Source organism: Hyla sarda, chromosome 2 (assembly GCF_029499605.1).
Source record: "Hyla sarda isolate aHylSar1 chromosome 2, aHylSar1.hap1, whole genome shotgun sequence".
NCBI classification, from domain to species: domain Eukaryota; kingdom Metazoa; phylum Chordata; class Amphibia; order Anura; family Hylidae; genus Hyla; species Hyla sarda.
In genome coordinates this window covers 472,297,559-472,309,998 of record NC_079190.1, presented here as the reverse complement: position 1 = coordinate 472,309,998, position 12,440 = coordinate 472,297,559, and positions in this window count along the sequence as shown.

Below are 12,440 nucleotides of genomic sequence, written 5' to 3'. Positions count from 1 at the left end.
GCCGCGTTAGATGAGCCGGCTCGTCCTGAAGCTAAACTGTCACAGCATGTAAACATGGAAACATGCTGTGACATTGAAGTGACTTCAGCTTTCATAGACAGCTGATCATCACAGACATCGTCCGCGGGTCTCCCCATGGCTGGCCTGGCCCCCTGATTGTTGTGATTGGTCAATCAATCCAGATTGACCAATCACAGCAGAGGCAGTTGAAAAAAACTGCCTTTCACAGCTCCGATCTCCTCAGTGTAGGGAGATCTGTGAGGAGATTGGAGCTGTGTGAGCTCTGTGTGAAATAAAACATCAAACAGACCCCTATAACCCCCCCATACCCATCCTAGTGCTCCTGTCTAGGGGACATCAGCTGTCTTGGATATCTGATTGTCACCATGCAGTGATTTCTGTAAACTGTGAGCCTCCTTATGTTGCTAAACTACAACTCCCAGCATGCCCAGACAGCTGTTGGCTGTCAGGGCATGCTGGGATTTGTAGTTTTGCAACATCTGGAGGGCCACACTTTGGAGATCACTGTGCAATGATCTCTAAACTGAGGCCCTCCAGATGTTGCAAAACTACAACTCCCAGCATGCACGAACAGCAAACTGCTGACTTGTCATGCTGGAAGTTATAGTTGCGTGTGTGGTAAGTCTCAGGGGTAGGGGTAGTACAGTCAGAGATTTTCTTTGGTATATCAGGGGTTAATGTTAACCCTATAGTTGGTGACGCCAGGCTGAGGGCTTGTATGTTGAGATGACTCTCCGGCCTATCGCCGCCCTTCCCAGTAACGATAGGTGCATAAGAATAAAGACTGAAGGTCCACAGAGTCCTAGGGACTCTGGCTATGGGGACCTAAAAACAGGTACCGTATAGGATGCGGTACCGGGACACCACACGCAGTGGCGTCTCCAGCTTTCAAATTTTGGGGGGGCACACTGGGGGCCAGGACAAAAGTAGGGGGGGCAATTATAACAACACCACATTTATACATTGCACGTGCAAATTATATCCAAGCCAAGGGCAGCATCGGGGGACCATGAAGATCTCATTGACTTTAAAGGCAGCTTCAGCAGGTGTCTACGTGGAGAAGAAGTGACATGTCACTTATTTTTTGGCCAGTTCCCTGTCAAACATTAACATAAGTAATATATGTGTAGATAGAAGCGTGCTGGCACTACCTGTATTGTGTGGTTCACAAAAAATACGTTGGTCCTATAATCCGGACTCTAAAGTATCAGACAGCACAGGCTTGTAATATGGTGGTGCTCACGTAATATAGGTAAAGACAGTTCATCCAATCACAATGATGTAGAAAAATTACAGGCAGCTCACCAATCTTTTGCAAGACTTCATGCTTAAGGGTGCATTCCCACACGGCATATTTTGCTGCGTATTTGCTGCGTATTTGGTGCTGCGTATTTTCCTACCCATTGACTTCAACAGGGAAAATAAAATACGCAGCAGCAAATACGCCGTGTGGGAACGTACCCTTAATTCCAGGGTGTGCAGGCAAAGCGGCTCCATGACGCACCGGTGAGCTAGACGCTAGTGCGAACAATGACCTGTATACTGAGACTAATATTACAAATAATATCAGTATACAAGGAGGAATATTATCACCATACATATTACCATCATACTGTAACTGACCAAATCCTGTATACTGAGACCAATATTACCAATAATACCAGCATACAGGGAGGAAATATTGTCATCATACATATTATGGTCATACTGTTACTGACACCAATATTACTGATAATACCAGTACAAAAAAATAAAAATAGTCAGCATCTCCAGACAAAAGGTGCTTACTGTTAGTTGTGAGCGTTACTAGCAAGAAACAAATGATACTGCCACACCATGACCACGACTACCATTGTGACTGACTAATGACCGACTAACACCAATTGACACTGTATAAAATTCATTTTACAAATACCAATACTCCCACATACACTGGCCTTATAGTGGTAGATACCAGCTATACACATCACAGTGTGTATTATCCCTGTACTGTGACATCACTGTGTATATCATCCCTGTACTGTGACATCACTGTGTGTATTATCCCTGTACTGTGACATCACAGTGTGTATTATCCCTGTACTGTGACATCACTGTGTATTATCCCTGTACTGTGACATCACTGTGTATTATCCATGTGCTGTGACATCACTGTGTGTATTATCCCTGTACTGTGACATCACTGTGTATTATCCCTGTACTGTGACATCACTGTGTGTATTATCCCTGTACTGTGACATCACAGTGTGTATTATCCCTGTACTGTGACATCACTGTGTATTATCCATGTGCTGTGACATCACTGTGTATATTATCCCTGTACTGTGACATCACTGTGTATTATCCCTGTACTGTGACATCACTGTGTGTATTATCCCTGTACTGTGACATCACTGTGTATATTATCTCTGTACTGTGACATCACTGTGTGTATTATCCCTGTACTGTGACATCACTGTGTATTATCCCTGTACTGTGACATCACTGTGTGTATTATCTCTGTACTGTGACATCACTGTGTATTATCCCTGTACTGTGACATCACTGTGTGTATTATCCCTGTACTGTGACATCACTGTATGTATTATCCCTGTACTGTGATATCACTGTGTATTATCCCTGTACTGTGACATCACTGTGTATATTATCCCTGTACTGTGACATCACTGTGTATATTATCCCCGGTCCTGTGACATCACTGTGTATTATCCCTGTACTGTGACATCACTGTGTGTATTATCCCTGTACTGTGACATCACTGTGTGTATTATCCCTGTACTGTGACATCACTGTGTGTATTATCCCTGTACTGTGACATCACTGTGTGTATTATCCCTGTACTGTGACATCACTGTGTGTATTATCCCTGTACTGTGACATCACTGTATGTATTATCCCTGTACTGTGACATCACTGTGTATATTATCCCTGTACTGTGACATCACTGTGTATATTATCCCTGTACTGTGACATCACTGTAAGTATTATCCCTGTACTGTGACATCACTGTATGTATTATCCCTGTACTGTGACATCACTGTGTATTATCCCTGTACTGTGACATCACTGCATGTATTATCCCTGTACTGTGACATCACTGTGTATTATCCCTGTACTGTGACATCACTGTGTATTATCCCTGTACTGTGACATCACTGTATGTATTATCCCTGTACTGTGACATCACTGTGTATTATCCCTGTACTGTGACATCACTGTGTATATTATCCCTGTACTGTGACATCACTGTATGTATTATCCCTGTACTGTGACATCACTGTGTGTATTATCTAGGGATCGACCGATATCGTTTTTTAAGGGCCGATAACGATAATCGGTGCAGGTTAGGGCCGATAGCCGATAACTTATACCGATATTCCGGTATAACTTATCGGCTATTTAACCCCCTGCGACACCGCTGCAGATCATTGATTTAAAGCGGGCGCTTTAAATCAATGATCTGCAGTGGCTTTTGCGGGGCCGCTGCCATAGGCCGCCACCACAACCCGCTTCTCTCCCCCTACCTGTCAGGGTGGTCCGGGCCATCCATCCTTCCTTCCTGTAGTGTCCGGGGGCGTTCCGGGTGAAGAGTGAACCGGTCCGGGCTGTCCTTCTTCTCCGGCGGTCATCTTCTCCACTCCGGGCAGGCTCCAGCCTAGTACGCTGCATAGATGCCGCTGCGCAGTGACGCCCGTGTGCAGCGACACACCTGACGTCACGGCGTAGCTGCGTCTATGCAGTGTACTAGGCCGGAGCCTGCCCGGAGTGGAGAAGATGACCGCCGGAGAAGAAGGACAGCCCGGGCTGGTTCACTCTTCACCCGGAACGCCCCCGGACACTACAGGAAGGAAGGATGGATGGCCCGGACCATCCCCATTACGGGTAAGTTTAATTTTTTTATTGACTCGGAGGGTGGGGGAGGGGCCCGACCGGTATAGCGGTATGGGCAAAAATCCATACCGGTATACCGCCCAGCATCACGGTGGGGGGGTGCGACGCGGTGGGTCGGGGATGCGGTGCGGCGGGTCGAGGGGGTGGCAGTCGCGGTGCGGGGAATAATCGGCTTATCGGCAAGTTAATTGCCGATACCGATAATGCCCAAAATCGTGATTATCGGCCGATAATATCGGCCATACCGATAATCGGTCGATCCCTAGTATTATCCCTGTACTGTGACATCACTGTGTGTATTATCCCTGTACTGTGACATCACTGTGTGTATTATCCCTGTACTGTGACATCACTGTGTGTATTATCCCTGTACTGTGATATCACTGTGTATTATCCCTGTACTGTGACATCACTGTGTGTATTATCCCTGTGCTGTGACATCAATGTGTGTATTATCCCTGTACTGTGATATCACTGTGTATTATCCCTGTACTGTGACATCACTGTGTGTATTATCCCTGTACTGTGACATCACTGTGTGTATTATCCCTGTATTGTGACATCACTGTGTGTATTATCCCTGTACTGTGACATCACTGTGTGTATTATCCCTGTACTGTGACATCACTGTGTGTATTATCCCTGTACTGTGACATCACTGTGTGCATTATCCCTGTACTGTGACATCACTGTGTGTATTATCCCTGTTCTGTGACATCACTGTGTGTATTATCCCTGTACTGTGACATCACTGTGTGTATTATCCCTGTACTATGACATCACTTTGTGTATTATCCCTGTACTGTGACATCACTGTGTGTATTATCCCTGTACTGTGACATCACTATGTGTATTTTCCCTGTACTGTGACATCACTGTGTGTATTATCCCTGTACTGTGATATCACTGTGTATTATCCCTGTACTGTGACATCACTGTGTGTATTATCCCTGTACTGTGACATCACTGTGTATATTATCTCTGTACTGTGACATCACTGTGTGTATTATCCCTGTACTGTGACATCACTGTGTGTATTATCCCTGTACTGTGACATCACTGTGTGTATTATCTCTGAACTATAACATCACTGTGTGTTATCTCTATACTGCAACATCACTGTTGATACTTACACTGCACTGTGACATCACTGTATATATTAAGCCTGTATACCCTAATGTCACTGTACATATTTACATTGCACTGCGAGTGACAATACAGGGTAAATATGCACAGTGACATCACAGTTCAGAGTTAATATATACAGTGACATCACAGTTTAGAGTTAATATAAACAGTAATGTCTCTGTACAGGGACAATAAACAGTTTTGCCACTACAGGGTTAATAAACGCAGTGTTGTCACAGTAGAGGGTAACTATACAGTGATGTCATTGTATCGGGAAAATACCGATAATCGGTGCAGGTTAGGGCCGATAGCAGATAACTTATACCGATATTCCGGTATAAGTTATCGGCTATTTAACCCCCTGCGACACCGCTGCAGATCATTGATTTAAAGCGGGTGCTTTAAATCAATGATCTGCAGTGGCTTTTGCGGGGCCATAGGCCGCCGCCACAACCCGCTTCTCTCCCCCTACCTGTCAGGGTGGTCCGGGCCATCCATCCTTCCTTCCTGTAGTGTCCGGGGGTGTTCCGGGTGAAGAGTGAACCGGTACGGGCTGTCCTTCTTTTCCGGCGGTCATCTTCTCCACTCCGGGCAGGCTCCGGCCTAGTACGCTGCATAGACGCCGCTGCGCAGTGACGCCCGTGTGCAGCGACGCACCTGACGTCACGGCGTAGCTGCGTCTATGCAGTGTACTAGGCCGGAGCCTGCCCGGAGTGGAGAAGATGACCGCCGGAGAAGAAGGACAGCCCGGACCGGTTCACTCTTCACCCGGAACGCCCCCGGACACTACAGGAAGGAAGGATGGATGGCCCGGACCACCCCCATTACGGGTAAGTTTAATTTTTTTATTGACTCGGAGAGTGGGGGAGGGGCCCGACCGGTATAGCGGTATGGGCAAAAATCCATACCGGTATACCGCCCACCATCACGGTGGGGGGGGGTGCGACGCGGTGGGTTGGGGGTGCGATGCGGCGGGTCGAGGGGGTGGCAGTCGCGGTGCGGGGAATTATCGGCTTATCGGCAAGGTAATTGCCGATACCGATAATGCCCAAAATCGTGATTATCGGCCGATAATATCGGCCATACCGATAATCGGTCGATCCTTAGTATTATCCCTGTACTGTGACATCACTGTGTGTATTATCCCTGTACTGTGACATCACTGTGTGTATTATCCCTGTACTGTGACATCACTGTGTGTATTATCCCTGTACTGTGATATCACTGTGTATTATCCCTGTACTGTGACATCACTGTGTGTATTATCCCTGTGCTGTGACATCAATGTGTGTATTATCCCTGTACTGTGACATCACTGTGTGTATTATCCCTGTACTGTGACATCACTGTGTGTATTATCCCTGTACTGTGACATCACTGTGTGTATTATCCCTGTACTGTGACATCACTGTGTGTATTATCCCTGTACTGTGACATCACTGTGTGCATTATCCCTGTACTGTGATATCACTGTGTATTATCCCTGTACTGTGACATCACTGTGTGTATTATCCCTGTACTGTGACATCACTGTGTGTATTATCCCTGTACTGTGACATCACTGTGTGTATTATCTCTGAACTATAACATCACTGTGTGTTATCTCTATACTGCAACATCACTGTTGATACTTACACTGCACTGTGACATCACTGTATATATTAAGCCTGTATACCCTAATGTCACTGTACATATTTACATTGCACTGCGAGTGACAATACAGGGTAAATATGCACAGTGACATCACAGTTCAGAGTTAATATATACAGTGACATCACAGTTTAGAGTTAATATAAACAGTAATGTCTCTGTACAGGGACAATAAACAGTTTTGCCACTACAGGGTTAATAAACGCAGTGTTGTCACAGTAGAGGGTAACTATACAGTGATGTCATTGTACCGGGAAAATACCGATAATCGGTGCAGGTTAGGGCCGATAGCAGATAACTTATACCGATATTCCGGTATAAGTTATCGGCTATTTAACCCCCTGCGACACCGCTGCAGATCATTGATTTAAAGCGGGTGCTTTAAATCAATGATCTGCAGTGGCTTTTGCGGGGCCATAGGCCGCCGCCACAACCCGCTTCTCTCCCCCTACCTGTCAGGGTGGTCCGGGCCATCCATCCTTCCTTCCTGTAGTGTCCGGGGGTGTTCCGGGTGAAGAGTGAACCGGTACGGGCTGTCCTTCTTTTCCGGCGGTCATCTTCTCCACTCCGGGCAGGCTCCGGCCTAGTACGCTGCATAGACGCCGCTGCGCAGTGACGCCCGTGTGCAGCGACGCACCTGACGTCACGGCGTAGCTGCGTCTATGCAGTGTACTAGGCCGGAGCCTGCCCGGAGTGGAGAAGATGACCGCCGGAGAAGAAGGACAGCCCGGACCGGTTCACTCTTCACCCGGAACGCCCCCGGACACTACAGGAAGGAAGGATGGATGGCCCGGACCACCCCCATTACGGGTAAGTTTAATTTTTTTATTGACTCGGAGAGTGGGGGAGGGGCCCGACCGGTATAGCGGTATGGGCAAAAATCCATACCGGTATACCGCCCACCATCACGGTGGGGGGGGGGGTGCGACGCGGTGGGTCGGGGGTGCGATGCGGCGGGTCGAGGGGGTGGCAGTCGCGGTGCGGGGAATTATCGGCTTATCGGCAAGGTAATTGCCGATACCGATAATGCCCAAAATCGTGATTATCGGCCGATAATATCGGCCATACCGATAATCGGTCGATCCTTAGTATTATCCCTGTACTGTGACATCACTGTGTGTATTATCCCTGTACTGTGACATCACTGTGTGTATTATCCCTGTACTGTGACATCACTGTGTGTATTATCCCTGTACTGTGATATCACTGTGTATTATCCCTGTACTGTGACATCACTGTGTGTATTATCCCTGTGCTGTGACATCAATGTGTGTATTATCCCTGTACTGTGACATCACTGTGTGTATTATCCCTGTACTGTGACATCACTGTGTGTATTATCCCTGTACTGTGACATCACTGTGTGTATTATCCCTGTACTGTGACATCACTGTGTGTATTATCCCTGTACTGTGACATCACTGTGTGCATTATCCCTGTACTGTGATATCACTGTGTATTATCCCTGTACTGTGACATCACTGTGTGTATTATCCCTGTACTGTGACATCACTGTGTATATTATCTCTGTACTGTGACATCACTGTGTGTATTATCCCTGTACTGTGACATCACTGTGTGTATTATCCCTGTACTGTGACATCACTGTGTGTATTATCTCTGAACTATAACATCACTGTGTGTTATCTCTATACTGCAACATCACTGTTGATACTTACACTGCACTGTGACAGCACAGTTCAGAGTTAATATATACAGTGACATCACAGTTTAGAGTTAATATAAACAGTAATGTCTCTGTACAGGGACAATAAACAGTTTTGCCACTACAGGGTTAATAAACGCAGTGTTGTCACAGTAGAGGGTAACTATACAGTGATGTCATTGTACCGGGAAAATATACACAGTGAAGTCAGCGTTCAAGAATAATAAACTGTGATGTCACTACAGGGTTGTTATACACAGTGACATCAAATTATATTATGAAGCACGGTGATGCCACAGTTTATTATGAAGCGCAGTGATGTCACAGTTTATTATGAAGCGCAGTGATGTCACAGTTTATTCTGAAGCACGGTGATGTCACAGTTTATTATGAAGCACGGTGATGTCACAGATTATTATGAAGCACGGTGATGTCACAGTTTATTCTGAAGCACGGTGATGTCACAGTTTATTATGAAGCACGGTGATGTCACAGTTTATTATGAAGCACGGTGATGTCACAGTTTATTATGAAGCACGGTGATGTCACAGATTATTATGAAGCACGGTGATGTCACAGTTTATTATGAAGCACGGTGATGTCACAGTTTATTATGAAGCACGGTGATGCCACAGTTTATTATGAAGCGCAGTGAGGTCACAGTTTATTATGAAGCACGGTGATGTCACAGTTTATTATGAAGCACGGTGATGTCACAGATTATTATGAAGCACGGTGATGTCACAGTTTATTATGAAGCACGGTGATGTCACAGTTTATTATGAAGCACGGTGATGTCACAGTTTATTATGAAGCACGGTGATGTCACAGATTATTATGAAGCACGGTGATGTCACAGTTTATTATGAAGCACGGTGATGTCACAGTTTATTATGAAGCACGGTGATGTCACAGTTTATTATGAAGCACGGTGATGTCACAGTTTATTATGAAGCACGGTGATGTCACAGTTTATTATGAAGCACGGTGATGTCACAGTTTATTATGAAGCACAGTGATGTCACAGTTTATTATGAAGCACGGTGATGTCACAGTTTATTATGAAGCACGGTGATGTCACAGTTTATTATGAAGCACGGTGATGTCACAGTTTATTATGAAGCACGGTGATGTCACAGTTTATTATGAAGCACAGTGATGTCACAGTTTATTATGAAGCACGGTGATGTCACAGTTTATTATGAAGCACGGTGATGTCACAGTTTATTATGAAGCACAGTGATGTCACAGTTTATTATGAAGCACGGTGATGTCACAGTTTATTATGAAGCACGGTGATGTCACAGTTTATTATGAAGCACGGTGATGTCACAGTTTATTATGAAGCACAGTGATGTCACAGTTTATTATGAAGCACGGTGATGTCACAGTTTATTATGAAGCACGGTGATGTCACAGTTTATTATGAAGCACGGTGATGTCACAGTTTATTATGAAGCACGGTGATGTCACAGTTTATTATGAAGCACGGTGATGTCACAGTTTATTATGAAGCACGGTGATGTCACAGTTTATTATGAAGCACGGTGATGTCACAGATTATTATGAAGCACGGTGATGTCACAGTTTATTATGAAGCACGGTGATGTCACAGTTTATTATGAAGCACGGTGATGTCACAGTTTATTATGAAGCACGGTGATGTCACAGTTTATTATGAAGCACGGTGATGTCACAGTTTATTATGAAGCACGGTGATGTCACAGTTTATTATGAAGCACGGTGATGTCACAGTTTATTATGAAGCACGGTGATGTCACAGTTTATTATGAAGCACGGTGATGTCACAGATTATTATGAAGCACGGTGATGTCACAGTTTATTATGAAGCACAGTGATGTCACAGTTTATTATGAAGCACGGTGATGTCACAGAGACTAAAGAATGTACGTATGATAAAGATGGCGGGATGCTATTGAAACGTCACACATACATGGGGGAAGAAAACACTTGGATAATGTAGATTAATAGATAGATTTGAGATAGATAGATATGAGATAGATAGATAGGTGTATCCCAATCAGGGGGCCTCTAGCTATTCCAAAACGACAACTCCCAGCATGTCTTTGGCTGTATGGGCATACTGGGAGTTGTAGTTTTGCAACAGCTGGAGGCCCCCTGGTTGGGAAACACTGATCTATCTATCTATCAATCATCTATCTATCTATCTATCCAGACAAAGAATAAGTCAGCCAGCACTTTAGTTGATACCAAGCTATTATATGGACCTGGCCTACAGGTGCACGTTACTAGGCTAGATATACAGCAACAGAAGAATGCAGCAGCACACTGCCAGCACAAGGATATAGGTGAAACATGAACATGCAGATAAAACCTGTAGAGCTATACAGCTATGGTGTAATAGATGCAAATGTGAAACTATGAGATAGTGAGGCACTTAGCTCGCAAATAGCTGTATAGCTCTCCATGTTTTAACTGCATGTTCATGTTTCACCTATATCCTTGTGCTGGCAGTGTGCTGCTGCATTCTTCTGTTGTTGTATATCTAGCCTAGTAGCGTGCACCTGTAGGCCAGGTCCATATAATAGTTTGGTATCAACTAAAGTGCTGGCTGACTTATTCTTTGTCTGTATTGCACATACGGGGGAGTGGCTACCTCCATGTTGGCCTTGCACCCCACCCACCTCTATCAGGTGTGTATATAAGGTGTCTTGGATGTTCCAGACCCTGCCATGCTTACTGAACTGTTCACACAGAGGCATATTCACAGTGTAGGGTCCGTCCCAAGGAGGCCACCTTATCGCGGTGGGACGGTCCAAGCTATTTGACCGCCGGCGGAGACAAATTTGCGGGCTAAGTGCCTCACTATTTCATCGTTTCACATTTGCATCTATTACACCATAGCTGTATAGCTCTCCATGTTTTATCTGCATGTTCATGTTTCACCTATATCCTTGTGCTGGCAGTGTGCTGCTGCATTCTTCTTTTGCTGTATATCTATCTATCCATCTATCTCCTATCTATCTATCGCTCCATCTCTCTATATCCATCTTTCTATTTATCTATCTATCTACCTTTCTATTTTTCTATCTATCTTTCTCATATCTATCTCATATAGATGAGAGATAGATGAGATATAGATAGATAGATGAAAGATAGATAGATATGAGAGATAGATAGATAGATGAAATATAGATAGATAGATACATAAATAGATGGATATATAGATAGATATGAGATAGATAGAAAGATACATAAATAGATGATAGATAGATAGATACTATCTCTTTCTATCTATCTATCTAAAACAAATAAAAACGGCACAAACAAAATCCAGAGATTAGAGAGAAGTCGGGGTGCCCGCATACTTGGAACCTGGGTCCACTGGTTCTTCAATCCAGACAAAGAACAATGGGGGAGATTTATCAAAACCTGTCCAGAGGAAAAGTTGCCTAGTTGCCCATAGCAACCAATCAGCTCACTTCTTTCATTTTTGAAAAGGCCTCTGAAAAATGAAAGAAGTGATCTGATTGGTTGCTATGGGCAACTGGGCAACTTTTCCTTTGCTCAGCTTTTGATAAATCTCCCCCAATATGATGCAGCATAGTCTATGCACATGATGGAATAAACCACCATTTTCTGCAAACCTGTGGCGTGCTGCATCATATTGTTCTTTATCTATCTATCTATCTATCTATCTATCTCCTATCTATCTATATCATACCCATCTATCTATATCATATCCATCTATCTCCTATCTATCTATATCATATCTATCTATCATCTATCTATCATCTATTTATCTATCTTTCTATCTATCTCATATCTATCTATATATCCATCTATTTATGTATCTATCTATCTATATATCATCTATCTATCTCTCATATCTATCTATCTTTCATCTATCTCTCATCTATCTGAGATAGATATGAGATAGATAGATAGATAAATAGAAAGATAGATACATAAATAGATGGATAGATAGATAGATATGAAATAGATAGATATTATATAGATAGATAGACATGAGATAGATAGATGGATAGATAGATAATAGATGATTGATTGATAGATAGATCAGTGTTTCCCAACTCGGGGG